Source organism: Aplysia californica, unplaced genomic scaffold, assembly GCF_000002075.1.
Source record: "Aplysia californica isolate F4 #8 unplaced genomic scaffold, AplCal3.0 scaffold00081, whole genome shotgun sequence".
Lineage (NCBI taxonomy): Eukaryota > Metazoa > Mollusca > Gastropoda > Aplysiida > Aplysiidae > Aplysia > Aplysia californica.
This window is the reverse complement of record NW_004797351.1, coordinates 676,463-688,799: the sequence shown is the minus strand read 5'-3', so window position 1 is coordinate 688,799 and position 12,337 is coordinate 676,463. Positions and strand designations below refer to the sequence as shown.

The window sequence follows — 12,337 nt, the reverse complement described above, 5'->3', positions numbered from 1 at the left end:
CTTCAAATCTTCTATAACCCGGTACAATAGTTTTCTGATAGGCACACACTTTGTGGCACAAAGTGAGAAGTATTTTATGCAAAATAACAAAAAATTTATGAGTTAAGGAGTTATAACCCTTTTATTAGAAAAAAAAAGCAAAACTGCGTATGTCATTTTAAAAACGTGGGCAAATAGGCGTCATGTGCACTTTTGTCTCAGATATAGTAGCATCTGCGTTTGTTGCCAATTTTTTGGCCAAAAGTTGCCAAAAAAGTTGCCATTAATTTTCAAGCTTTCAACTCTCTGTGACGATGTATTATATAGCATGTTGATAGAGGTAACTTAATCAAAAGCACCAGAATTTCTTGTGTTCTGTTTTAAGCAATTAGAATATCATTTGTAGCCAAACAGGATGTAAAACGTGAAAAATAAAGGTTTCAGAACAGAGTGAAATCAAAATTAGAACAGCACATAAACAACCACAAAAATTAACAAATAAAATATCCCAAGATTGGCCGTTTTAACCCTAAACGAGTGTAATTCAAGAAAAAGTACAGGATATTACTTACTTGTAAATTATGGAATCACACACTAGGGGCCTGTCAGTGTCAGAATTTAGTTTGGTAAAGACACGCTCTAGCATAAAACATTTGTATTCTTTAAAAAGATGGGAACAACATCAAATTAAATGACATGCGCCATATAAACATCAAAAACAGAAAAAAGAACACATCAGAACAAAAACAAGGAAAATTGAAACCCAATAAACAGGGACAAATTAAAGGGAAACAGCAATAGATAAATACTATGTAATGTACTCATTCTTCACTTGAAATTTCATTGAAAATAACAAATCAACGAGGTGTCAACACGTGAGAAAGAGACGAAATGAAGTGGAAGTGAAAGTGAACTTTCTAGTTTGTCTTTCTAAAAGTAAAGTTAATTTGGTATGGTTTCTTTATTTTTTGTTTTTTGTATGTTTTCTTTTTTTTTCCTCGATTTTTATTCCCCGGGGTTTGTTTTTCGACTTTTTATTCCCGAGCGGGTTTTTTTTTCCTTTTCTTTTCTTTCTTTTTTTTTTTCTTTTTTAGGGAAAAAGGCAAAAATCGCGGCCACGATTCGCAGACCAAAATTTGCCAAAAATCGCGGCCGCAACAAACGCAGATGCTAGGATATAGTCTAGACCAGTCATATGGGCAAGATAAAGGTGTCTTGAAAAACATTTTGTAAGTTAGAACTAATTTAAAAGAAGACTGAGATAAAAATAAAAATTGAAGTCTGGTTTCTCTAGCAACGTACAATTTTCTTTATACGTTTCAGAGAATGAATTGTACGTTCAAAATCAAACTTGGCAGAACTGAAATCAGTATCCCTGACATTAATAAAGAAAGAGAGGTCAAAATCTCAAAAGAAAGAACAGTTTGAAGAAGGACTAGTGTAGTGCATAACTCTAGCTTCAAATGCCACCACGATGAAATAAAACTCTTCACTGAGAGACGCTGGGACAACATTAAAAAATCAAAAAGACAACGGTGTCTTGCAGAAACTGACAGTGCTAGACTATCCTCAATTTGTGAAAGAATACCGACTGAGTTTGAGTCTGTTCAACATGGGTTTCATGATTACTGCTACAATACATTCATCAATTTGAGGAGTCTAAGAAAAAGGCATTCATCAAGAGAGTCTGACAAATCAGCTCAAGAAGGGTCTTGCTCCACTAGGAAAAAGGTAAAGCAATCGTTTTCAACACGCCTCTTGCCCATTCAATGCCTTTTCTGTGAAAAGACTACCAAATGGACACGCGACATCAAGGGAACCAAGAAAGTCCATAAACTTGTCAAATGTGTTACCAGAACAGCTGAGGCCTCCATAAAAGAAGCTGTAAACAGGAAATCTGACTCAAAACTTCTGGTGCCAAATTGAAGGCATGGTGTCATGAACCATGTAGAAAAGCTGACTCATGTAAGGAGGGTCGACGTTCACAAGTTTCTACATCTAACTGCTGTTCTGAAGAAGAAAAGGCAGAAGCTGAAGAAAGAAAGAAAGCTCAAGCTGCAGAGGAAGAAGCCCAACTCCAAGGCTTTTCAGCACGTCTGTTAGTATGAGGAAGAACATGTCATTGCACTGGCCCTTGTTGTCAGGATTACCCATTTGAAAGAGATGTATCGCCCTTTCATGCTAACAATATCCAGAGTTTTACAACAAGAACTACAAGACATATAAGTTGAAGGACAAACTTGTGAAGCACTTCAAGTCCAGGATCAACTTCTGGCAGAGATATTCTGGGACAAGTGATCGTGTGTACTCAGACGAAATTCCAACAAGTCAGGCTGTTGGAGTTGCCTTTGAAAATGCAATCTCCGAAGAGAAACTTGTTATAGAAGCCGCAATTGTGATACGACGAGCAGTTTTTGATTGATTCAATGAAGTCAAAAGTTGCCTTGGCCCCCAGCAGACACAGATCTGCGCACAGAAACGTTGTAGATACCACAACTATTAACAAAAGTTCTTTCCTTTCTTTACTCCAAGAATGGAAAACCACAGTCAACAAGATGCAACAGGAGAGTTGTTTCTACAGGTCAGGACATACGCTACAATGTGACGAAAGGGGAGTGGAAAATGCCTAAACATATTATGATTGGTATATGTGTCCGTCATCTAACAGGAAACTCTCAGCTAATCAATATCTTAAATCAGCATGGACATTCTGTATCCCACTCATTTCTCTTAGAAATGGAAACTGCCATGTGTGACAGTATACAGGTTTCTTCAGGTAGTTTGCCCCCCATCCATCATGCCTGACAACAACCTCATCACTCACTTCTGTTGGGACAATTTTGACTTGAATGAGGAAACTTTATCAGGAGCTGGAACCACACATTCAACTCATATAATAGTCATACTAGAAATCAAAGAGCAGCCATACATCCCCCTGCCAACACCAGAGGTTGACAGAACAAAGAAAAGGTCAATCCATATTCCACAAAACAGCTTGACCCATGTTTCATCAATTCTGAGGTGGAACCCACCTTGATAACAAACAGAGTATCGCTTCACAAAAAAAGTTGACTTCAAGATTGACTTTTCAAACTTCGTGTGGACATAATCAAGACGTGAAATGAACAAAGATGATCCGAGTGTTCCTGGATGGAATGGATGGGTATCATATGAGTTGAACACTGCCGAAACAACCTACTCAACTGTAGATTACATGGAACCTCTGAGCAAACCAATTACAAAACTTTCAACAGTACAAGAAGTACTGAAAATTTCACAAGAGGCAAGCAGAGCAGTTGGTCAAAAGTATACCTTTATCACATTTGATCTGGCTGTAGCAAAGATGGCATATTCACTTGTGTGGCAGAACAAGGTTCTCTATAACAACGTGATCATTCACCTCGGTGTTTCACATACTTTGTGCATATCTGAAAGCAATAGGCAAAATGATGTGTGGAAGTGGATTTGAAGAATTAGTTGTAGATTCCAAAACCTGTACCAGTGGATCTATTGAAAAGGTGGTGAAAGGGAAACATTACAACAGATCACTGAGGGTGCACAAAGCTGTTATGGAGGCTCTGGGGCATCTTTCATTTATTGCTTTTCAACAACCTGGACGGTATGACTTGTTGGTTGAAAAGGAAAAGGAGGAATTGAAAGATGTTTCTTATTCCAACAATGACATTAATGACGAGCATATGAACTCATTGAAAGAACTTGCTGAGAGCTATTTTCAATTCAAACAGGATGTTCGTCACGTGAAACAGGACAAAACTGCTCAGTTTTGGATGATGTACATTGATGCACTGTGGAAAGTTCTCAACTGTCTTACAGCAACAAAGAGAAATGACTTTGACTTGCACGCACATAACTTGTCTTGAACAGATGTGTCCCCTTTTCTTTAGCATGGACCACCCCAATTATGCTAGATACCTCTCTGCATACATCATCCTTCTACTGAACCTGAAAGATACTCATCCTGGTGCCGAGGAGCTTTTGCGATGCAAAGGATTCAGTGTGCGTGGATCAAGAGTGTCAGGTGCAAGAAATGCTGTGGACTTAACATTTGAGCAAACAATTAACCGCCAAGCCAAATGTAAGGGTGGCATTGTTGGTTTTAGTCAAAATGTTGCTGCATATCTCAAGTGGTGCATGACGAAACATAAAAGGGCGAGCATTGTCACTGCCCTGTTGGAAGAATCTGGACTGGACAGTAAGGATCAAGAACACAAAGGCTGCCACCAATCACAAATGAGACTATCAGAGAAAAGTGTACAAAGTGTCAAGCAATCTTTTGAATCGTTTATCAGCCCATTTGACACTGTTGGAAATGACAAACTGATTTCTCTGTCTTCAGGAATGGAAGCTACAGAGAAAGTAGAAGCACATCTTTGGTCAATTGAAAAAGATGGAAAACAGCTATATGAAAATGTGTCAATACAACCCTAATTGAACAAGCTGAGTGTTTCCATGCACCTCTCAAAAGAAACAAACAGGAAACTGACGTTTACTTCACAACAAAAGACAGCTAAGCTGAAGACAACAAAGAAAGGAGGTGAAATTAACAGCACAAAGACATGTTTGGGCAGCTTCTCATGTTGTCTACAGAAAATGATCTGGACCTTCAAAAGTGATGGATCACCCTCTAGGACCAGTGCCTTGGGCCCTCGCCATCCCGGATGGATTTCCTATCAAAACAAACAAAGCAGATCTTATGCATAAACTGGAAGATAAGTCAGCTCTTCAAAGCCCATCTCAAGACCATGAACACATACATATTATAGATGGCAATGCTTTTTATCATACTCTGCATCCCTCTGATTTACCAGATACTTTTGGCGAGTTAGCCAGCACAATATTTTGTGCTCTATCCAAAGTTAACAAAGTCCACTTTGTGACAGACAACTACAAAGAAGAATCAATTAAATCTTTGGAACGAATTCGCAGGGGAGAATCTCAGACATTCACAGTCCGAGGCTTCTCTACAAAGGTTCCCAAAGATTTCACAGTGTTTCTTATGAATAATGAAAACAAAAAGCAACTGACACAGTTCTTACTTTATGAATGGCAACAAGATTGTTATGCAGTGATGTTGCTGAACAGAGAAATATACTTTGTATGTGACCAACAGTGCTTTGTCCTCAGTAGCAGTGATGGAAAGACTACAGACTCAAGACCTGTTCTAGAGTTATCATCCAGCCACGAGGAAACAGACACACTACTGATCGTACATGCCATCTACTCTGATTAGAACATTGCGACTCTAAACACAGACATCATTATTCAGTCCCCAGACACTGATGTTTTTCTACTGATGACTGCATTTGTTCAACATTTCACACACCGTTTGTATTTTGACACAGGGGTTGGGAACAAAAGAAGATGTCTACACATTCAGACGCTCTGCGACAAAGTTCAAACACATATACTGGATTCTATTCTTGGACTCCATGCATTCTCTGGATGTGATGTGACTAGCGCTTTTGTCCAGAAAGGAAAGGGGAAGCCGTTCACCATTCTCCACAAGCACCCAGAGTTTGCTGTTTCATTCAAGGAGCTAGGAAAGCTGAAACTGTTTCTTCAGAACAGATTGGAAAATTTTGTCTGTCATGTGTACAGAAAACCAGCTTACTCTAGTAGCAAAAACAAGCTTCGTCATGACTTTGTAAGGCTAAAGTACTTGGCAAAAGGTAAAAACTTACTGTCACGCTTTGATGGATTTGACGTCAGCTTGCTACCACCTTGCAGAGAAGCCCTGAAGCTACACATCCAAGGTGCAAACTATCAAACTTTTAATATAATATGGAAGCAAGCACATCTGGCTCAACCTTTAATACCTGATCTGCAAGATCATGGTTGGAAGAGAGGTGACGGTGGAGTGTTATAAGTGGAGTGGTTCAAAGACTTGATCCCTCAACAATTAATTGGTTGATATTTTGTCAGGATCCGATGCAGATCAAGAGGAAGACAAACCGGAAAACTGTCTCCTCTATTATGATACCAGCGATGAAGAAGATGAGATTTCAGATTCTGGAAGTGACAGCAGTGAAGATGAACTCATGATATAGAAAGCATCCAAGTAAGACTTTTCATGCGACACCAACTGACTTACAGTACAAAATTTGGATAATTAGCACTCAAGCAACTCACTTCTGTTGCATATGCCCTATGCAAGTCAAATTTCTAAATGCCATGACCTTTTTCTCAATTATTTCTTTGTACGAGTTCATTCAATAATACATCATGTACATAATAATATATAGTATATAGCCAATGGCTATAACTGCATTGCTAAGGGCTGTCTGTAACTGTGCATTGAACTGATTTTTGGTTGAACTTACTTTTGCATGTGTTGCTTTTGTTGTGTAATTCCCAGCAGGGAATACATTACGCCAACTTTGTGCGACTGTTTTTAATTTTTAGAGAAAACGGACTTTGAATATTATTTTTTTCCTCTATACGGTATGTAAATAGCTACCACAAAATGGTTAGTATAACTGTTTTTCCTTTAACCTAGAGCACCAAATTAAGTCTCAATAAAAAGAAAATAAGATTACCTACTCAAAAAGTGCATTTTTTAAATAAAGGTAATTTTCACAATTGTCGACAATTCAGGGGCAATAACCCCACAGATTTCCCAACATTTTGCTGTAAACTTTTTTTTGTAAGTAGTCCTGAGTGTGCTCTTTCAGAAAATCATTGTGAGCAAAAATCCCCAGGGGTGGGGGGGGGGGGGGGGTCCGGTAGCCCATAGTCTATACCAGGAACATTAGCTCCAGCTAGCGTAGCTCTTGGGGTCACTGAGGCACACAAGCTCTCTAACCACTACAAAGTAGTGATCCATTAGAGTGTGTTCACTTAATAGTGGACCAATAATATAGTATTGTATAATATATAGTTTAAGATAATATTATGTAACATAAATATACATGTCATATTATAATGGGCCCAATAATCTAATCTAATCTATAAGAGTAATGTAGTGTAATACATGCAGGCCTGTAATTATAAGACATACACTACATCTACACCCACACCCACCCATCAACACACACACACACACACACACACACACACACACACACACACACAATTCTTTTTTTTTATATCTTAGCCTATGAGATTATAATAAGGTTAATTGCTTATTATTGGGCTTTTTTTTAAAACTCGCCTACCCAGAAAATTAGAACTTCCAAAAGAAAAAACACAACTGAAATTTTTTTTTAAAGTATACAAGTAGGCTATAATAAAAATCACCAACGGTAAAAGCAAAGATAGTACGTAAGGTATAGTATCTTAAAATTTGGCTAAAGTTTGCTTCTTTAAAGGAGAGAGAAAGGGGAACAACAACAAAATAAAAACAATACACAAAGAAAATTAACTTTGATGACAAAAAAAAAAGAGAAAAAAATCCATTGTAACTAAAAAGAAAAAGGGATGGGCGGGAACGTTAACATAATGTCTAGAAATTAACTTTGAAAAAAAAAAAACCCATCGCATCAAACAAAACAAAAAAATATGGAGCTGCCGGGTATCGATCCCGGTACCTCTCACATGCTAAGCGAGCGCTCTACCACTTGAGCTACAGCCCCTTGCCAGAAGCAGGGCGCCAGATAGCAACGAATCAATAATTAATACCAACGACCCACTATCATTATTATCATTTCAAGGGCGTGTTTGGCGACAGGCCTTGCTCGGAATATCAAACTTAAAGCGCAAACTTACTCATGAGCGCGGGGATTTTTTTTAGTTCTGTCTTCACCCCCAAACTCCTCAACCCATAGTCCAAGACTATTCTGTCTTCTAATACATGTATTAAATTAGTGAATGTAGCGTTAGTAAGAAATGAGTAAAGAATCTGTGTAAATTTTAAACTTTTATTACTTTTATAATTTATGATGAATGCGATCAGAAATCAGACTGATCTGAAGTGAAAAACACCTTCTCATTCGTTGCTTCGTTTTTCTTTATCTTATTATATTTTTATATTTATAAATACGTGGAGCATTAGTAAGTATAAGACAGAATTAGCGGCGAATGTGCATCCATCAAAATATAACATGCCATTATAGTATAGCTGCTATAGACAGGCAAAGTTAATTATTCTTGCACTTGCCAGGGGCCCAGAATTACACATTGCGCTGTTTAATAATACAATTGAAAAACCCGGTTTCTTCCCTTAGGCCTACCTCACGTTGTTGCCTTTAACTTCAATTGTACGAATATATGCAGATTCTAGGCCCTATTTATTATTCCTTCTAATTCTAATTTTCTTCTGTCTGTGCCCGTCTCATGTGGAATGTAAACTTAGGGGGGGGGGGGGGGGTTATTTTGGTCAAATTAATTATGCTACGTCAAGTTGTTAGAAATGGTAAGGCTATACTATATACTATGTCTATATAGTCAGTATATAATTATAATGATTATTAATCTGTAGGCCTATTTATTCCTTTATATATATATATATATATATATATATATATATATATATATATATATATACACCTATATATATATATATATATATAGATCTAGATCTATATATATATATTATATTACATGTATAATAATAGATCTCTAGATCTAGATCTAAATCTAGATATATGTTGGCCTACACAGTTTTCACACCAGAACAAAACAGATGTTGTCTTTAAAAAATAGATATCTAGACCTAGAGAGTCTAGATCTAGATCTAGATCTAGATGAAAAGAGAAAAGCATAGATTCTAGATCTAGAATCTAGATCTAGTCAAGTCAGTAGATATATCTACTAGATCTAGATCTAGCTAATAATAGTCACCAAACACATGAACTTGAAACTACAACAAAAAAAATAGATATCTAGAAAAATCTAGATTCTAGATTTTCTTGCTAAATTATAAACAGTGTGTCCTCAATACGAGACGATTGATCATTGTATCCCTAAAGGAGCCTCGGCGTGTTGCTACACGACGAAACAAGTGAGTGGGTTCATATGCAAATTAGAGGGTCATGTAGAAACCAAGATGGCGGATCTAAACACTTTTACTATTCTGCTAAACCGCAGATACCAACAATCAGTTGCAGTCTGAATACCTCAGTTGTTTTTTGGTGTTCTGTGCTCTTCTACAAGTAAGTAATTCGGTAATTCATTCAGAATCCTTTCATTGTTTGTTTTGTTGCAGTGCTAGTGCCACAGCTATTTGATATTCATACTTCCAAATTGATAAAACTTGTCGGCTAAAAAAACTGCCAAGAGACAAGAGAGAATATTTATTTGGCATGGGCATGGGGCGTAGTATGCCGTATGGGCATGTCTTCTTCTTTTTCTTCTTCTTCTTCTTCTTCTTCTTCTTCTACAACTTTGATCAAAATGCCTTAAACTTCCATGGTTTCGTGACCACAAGGTGATTTGTGTCCTCGTTCTTACGAATGACTTGAACGTTACATTTATTTCTCATCGTAGGCCTACATTTCTTGGTGCTTTAATTGGCTTTTTCACCAAAGGCCTACGTTTAAAAGGCAAGGGTTGTTATAATTATTGTTAGAGATTCCCCTCACCCTGAAGGAGAAAGATATAGGTCTAGATCTAGGCCTATTCCCCCAAGTTACCAAGTAGTTTCAGTTTGGGTTGTAAAACAGGGTGTCGAGGAACCGCATGAAGGAGCGGTAAGGATATGTGGACTGACTGACTATTGAATGAATGACTGGTCAGTCGATCGTAGGGCTCGAGGCAGGTGAAATTTCATAGAGAAAACTCGGTACGCAACTGACCTTTGACTGAATATCAAAACTTTACCAGCTCGGGTAGTCCCTTACTGATAAAGCTGCACTTTTATTTGTAAAAGCTACTTAAAGGGTTTTGGTCTGAATAAATGCAATTCTTTATTTGTTCAAAGAATATTTCAACGGCAAAGGCATAGGGTGATCGAGGCCATTGATGTGATGCAAATTATTGGCCCTTATGACTCAAAGATCTACTTGACATAATCATTAAATATGTGAGGCTGCGTGGTGAAATCAGGCGCTCGTCAAAATAATGACATCAAAGATATTATATCAATATTTTACTACGGGCATTGGCGCTATTTCATTTTTATCAATTATATGTTTTTTAGCTCAACACCTTTTGTGTCAATTTAAAAACACATTTTTGTGAGGATTTACTTTAAAACGTTGATTAACACTTAATTGCAGTCACTAATTGGTGCACTAATGCGCGTGAGAAAATTATCTGTTCTGGTCACGGCGCAGACTGCGCCAGGCCCGAGAAGTTCGATGCTGTCGCTCTCCTGGCTGGGTGACCAGGTGGGGTATTTTGTACTGCTGGCTGTTTGACTGCACAGTGTTAATAGGCACAAAAAATGTACATTTCCAAGGACTCACAAGCTATGGAAATCACCAAACATTGGTAGGCTAGCCATTATCTTGCTAACTTTACCTCTGACCAGGCCACCCCACCTAATTCAATCGCAAATATCTCAACTTCTATTTGAGATAGATGGTATTTTTTTCATCGAAAGAAAGACCAATGAACGAGCTTAAAGTTGATACCAATTACTCCACATGCCAGAAAATTGACAAGCGCCTGATTCCTGCAGTCGTAACCATATGTCGAAAAAAAACTTCATAAACATGCCAAATAAGCCTATCTTTTTCTACACCCAGGTATGTTTACTCACACTCACTGTGTAGGTTTTTTTCATGCTTAAACACACACATTGAGACACACAAACTTAAACTTGTGCCGTCATAGCCTACGTACTGTACTTGTAGGCCTATGTATGTTTTCCCACAAATGCTATCCTCACACTCGTACAAATAATATCACACGCCAAGCATAGATGGATGTCTTACACAGTGTCATTATATTGTAAAGAAATGGGGAGAGTAACTGTTTGAACAGATAGTTATTGTTTTATACAGGTGGCAGTTAGAGCAGGTTTGACAGTATTTCCTTTCTGTGTCATGTTTTGTGTGGATGTATTAAATTGTTGATTGCTGTACGGTTGGTAGCCATAATTGTCTCGATAGTCATTTTATTCGTTCTATAAAATTTTATATTTGAAAACTTGATTTTTTTCTTCTCTTCATTCACTCAAAGCCTGCTTATAGTCAGGCCTACTTTCTTCTCTAGAACTTGAACTGCCTTTGTTCTTTTTTAAAAATGTTATTCAATGATGGTTTTTAAAAATTCATATCGTCGTGTAAGGAAATGTTTAAACTCTTCAAGTTATTATAGTTATAGGCTACCTTAATTTTCCTGACTAGTGGTTTTGTGATGGGTTGGATCGTTCATTTCGATAGAGTGGTTGCTGTGTTGATTACATACATTCCCTGCAATTTGTGGAGTAGGTGTATGTACTTAGTAGATGCTTATATCGGTTGTTTGACTGTATCATTGTCGGGTGGGGGGAGGGTTGGTCAGTTATATTATTTAAATTTGTCTGCTGGTTGGTTGTTGTTGTTGTTCTTTTCCCTTTTTTGTGGTTGTTGTGTAATAATGTGTGCAATTAGGCCTATCTGCTTGGGCTATCTGCTTCAGTCTCAGTGAGTGAATTGTGTCAAATATAAGACTGCAGTGCACTACAAGAAAGTTCAATCTCTTTAAAAAAAGTACAGTCGAACCTGCCATGAACCTCTTTAATAGGGCCTCCTGTACAAACGACCACTTTCCATTTCCCCCTTGCGTTTTTTCTAAATAATTTCGCTGTGTAAAACAGGCACCTCTCCAACGCGGACGCGGCCACCTTATTTTAACACACAACCCCTATAACACCAAACAGTGATACCTGCCTTAGATGGCCACTTTAGTGACTCCGTTATGTTTTGCCATAAACTACGTACTGGCCCCTGGCGTTGTGGGTGACCAGTCATAATTCATTCCCCTGTGGTTGTCATTAGGTATAGTCCCTCCAACCGGTTGCATAGGCCCCTCCTTGACCAATAGTTAATACATTTTCCGCTGCAGGTGAGGGAAGCGTGTGATCCCTCATAACCCAGATGTGTTATCAGCACGTCTCGCTCATACTCATAACCCATAGCCCCACCCAGAACTCATACACAAATCCTAAGTGAGATGAGTGGTCACTGTTTACCCAGTCTGTAACAAAGTAACAATGGACGTCAACGTGAACTTGTGACAGAAGCGTCGCTCGCTCGTTCTCTGAGTGGTGGTGACCCATGTGTTTGTTCTACCATAGCATTCGGTCCTCCTAATTGTAGGACACTTTTCGTTTTATTGTCACCCTTGCTCCAAGCAGTAACAAAATAAAAATAATAAAATAAAACCCTTCGAAAACAACCACAACAACAATGAAGCTACCCTCGGTTGGGACCTCAGAAGGGAATGGGTTGGTATCTTCATCTTGATCAGTCCT

The 12,337-nt window shown here is 38.0% G+C and overlaps 1 non-coding gene across 1 annotated transcript; it reads right to left on the bottom strand.

The window, feature by feature from the left end:
- Positions 1–7,498: 7,498 nt before the first annotated feature.
- Positions 7,499–7,571, bottom strand: TRNAA-AGC. The gene has a single exon. It is a non-coding gene; the product is annotated as a tRNA-Ala (tRNA).
- Between the last annotated feature and the right edge of the window lie 4,766 nt (positions 7,572–12,337).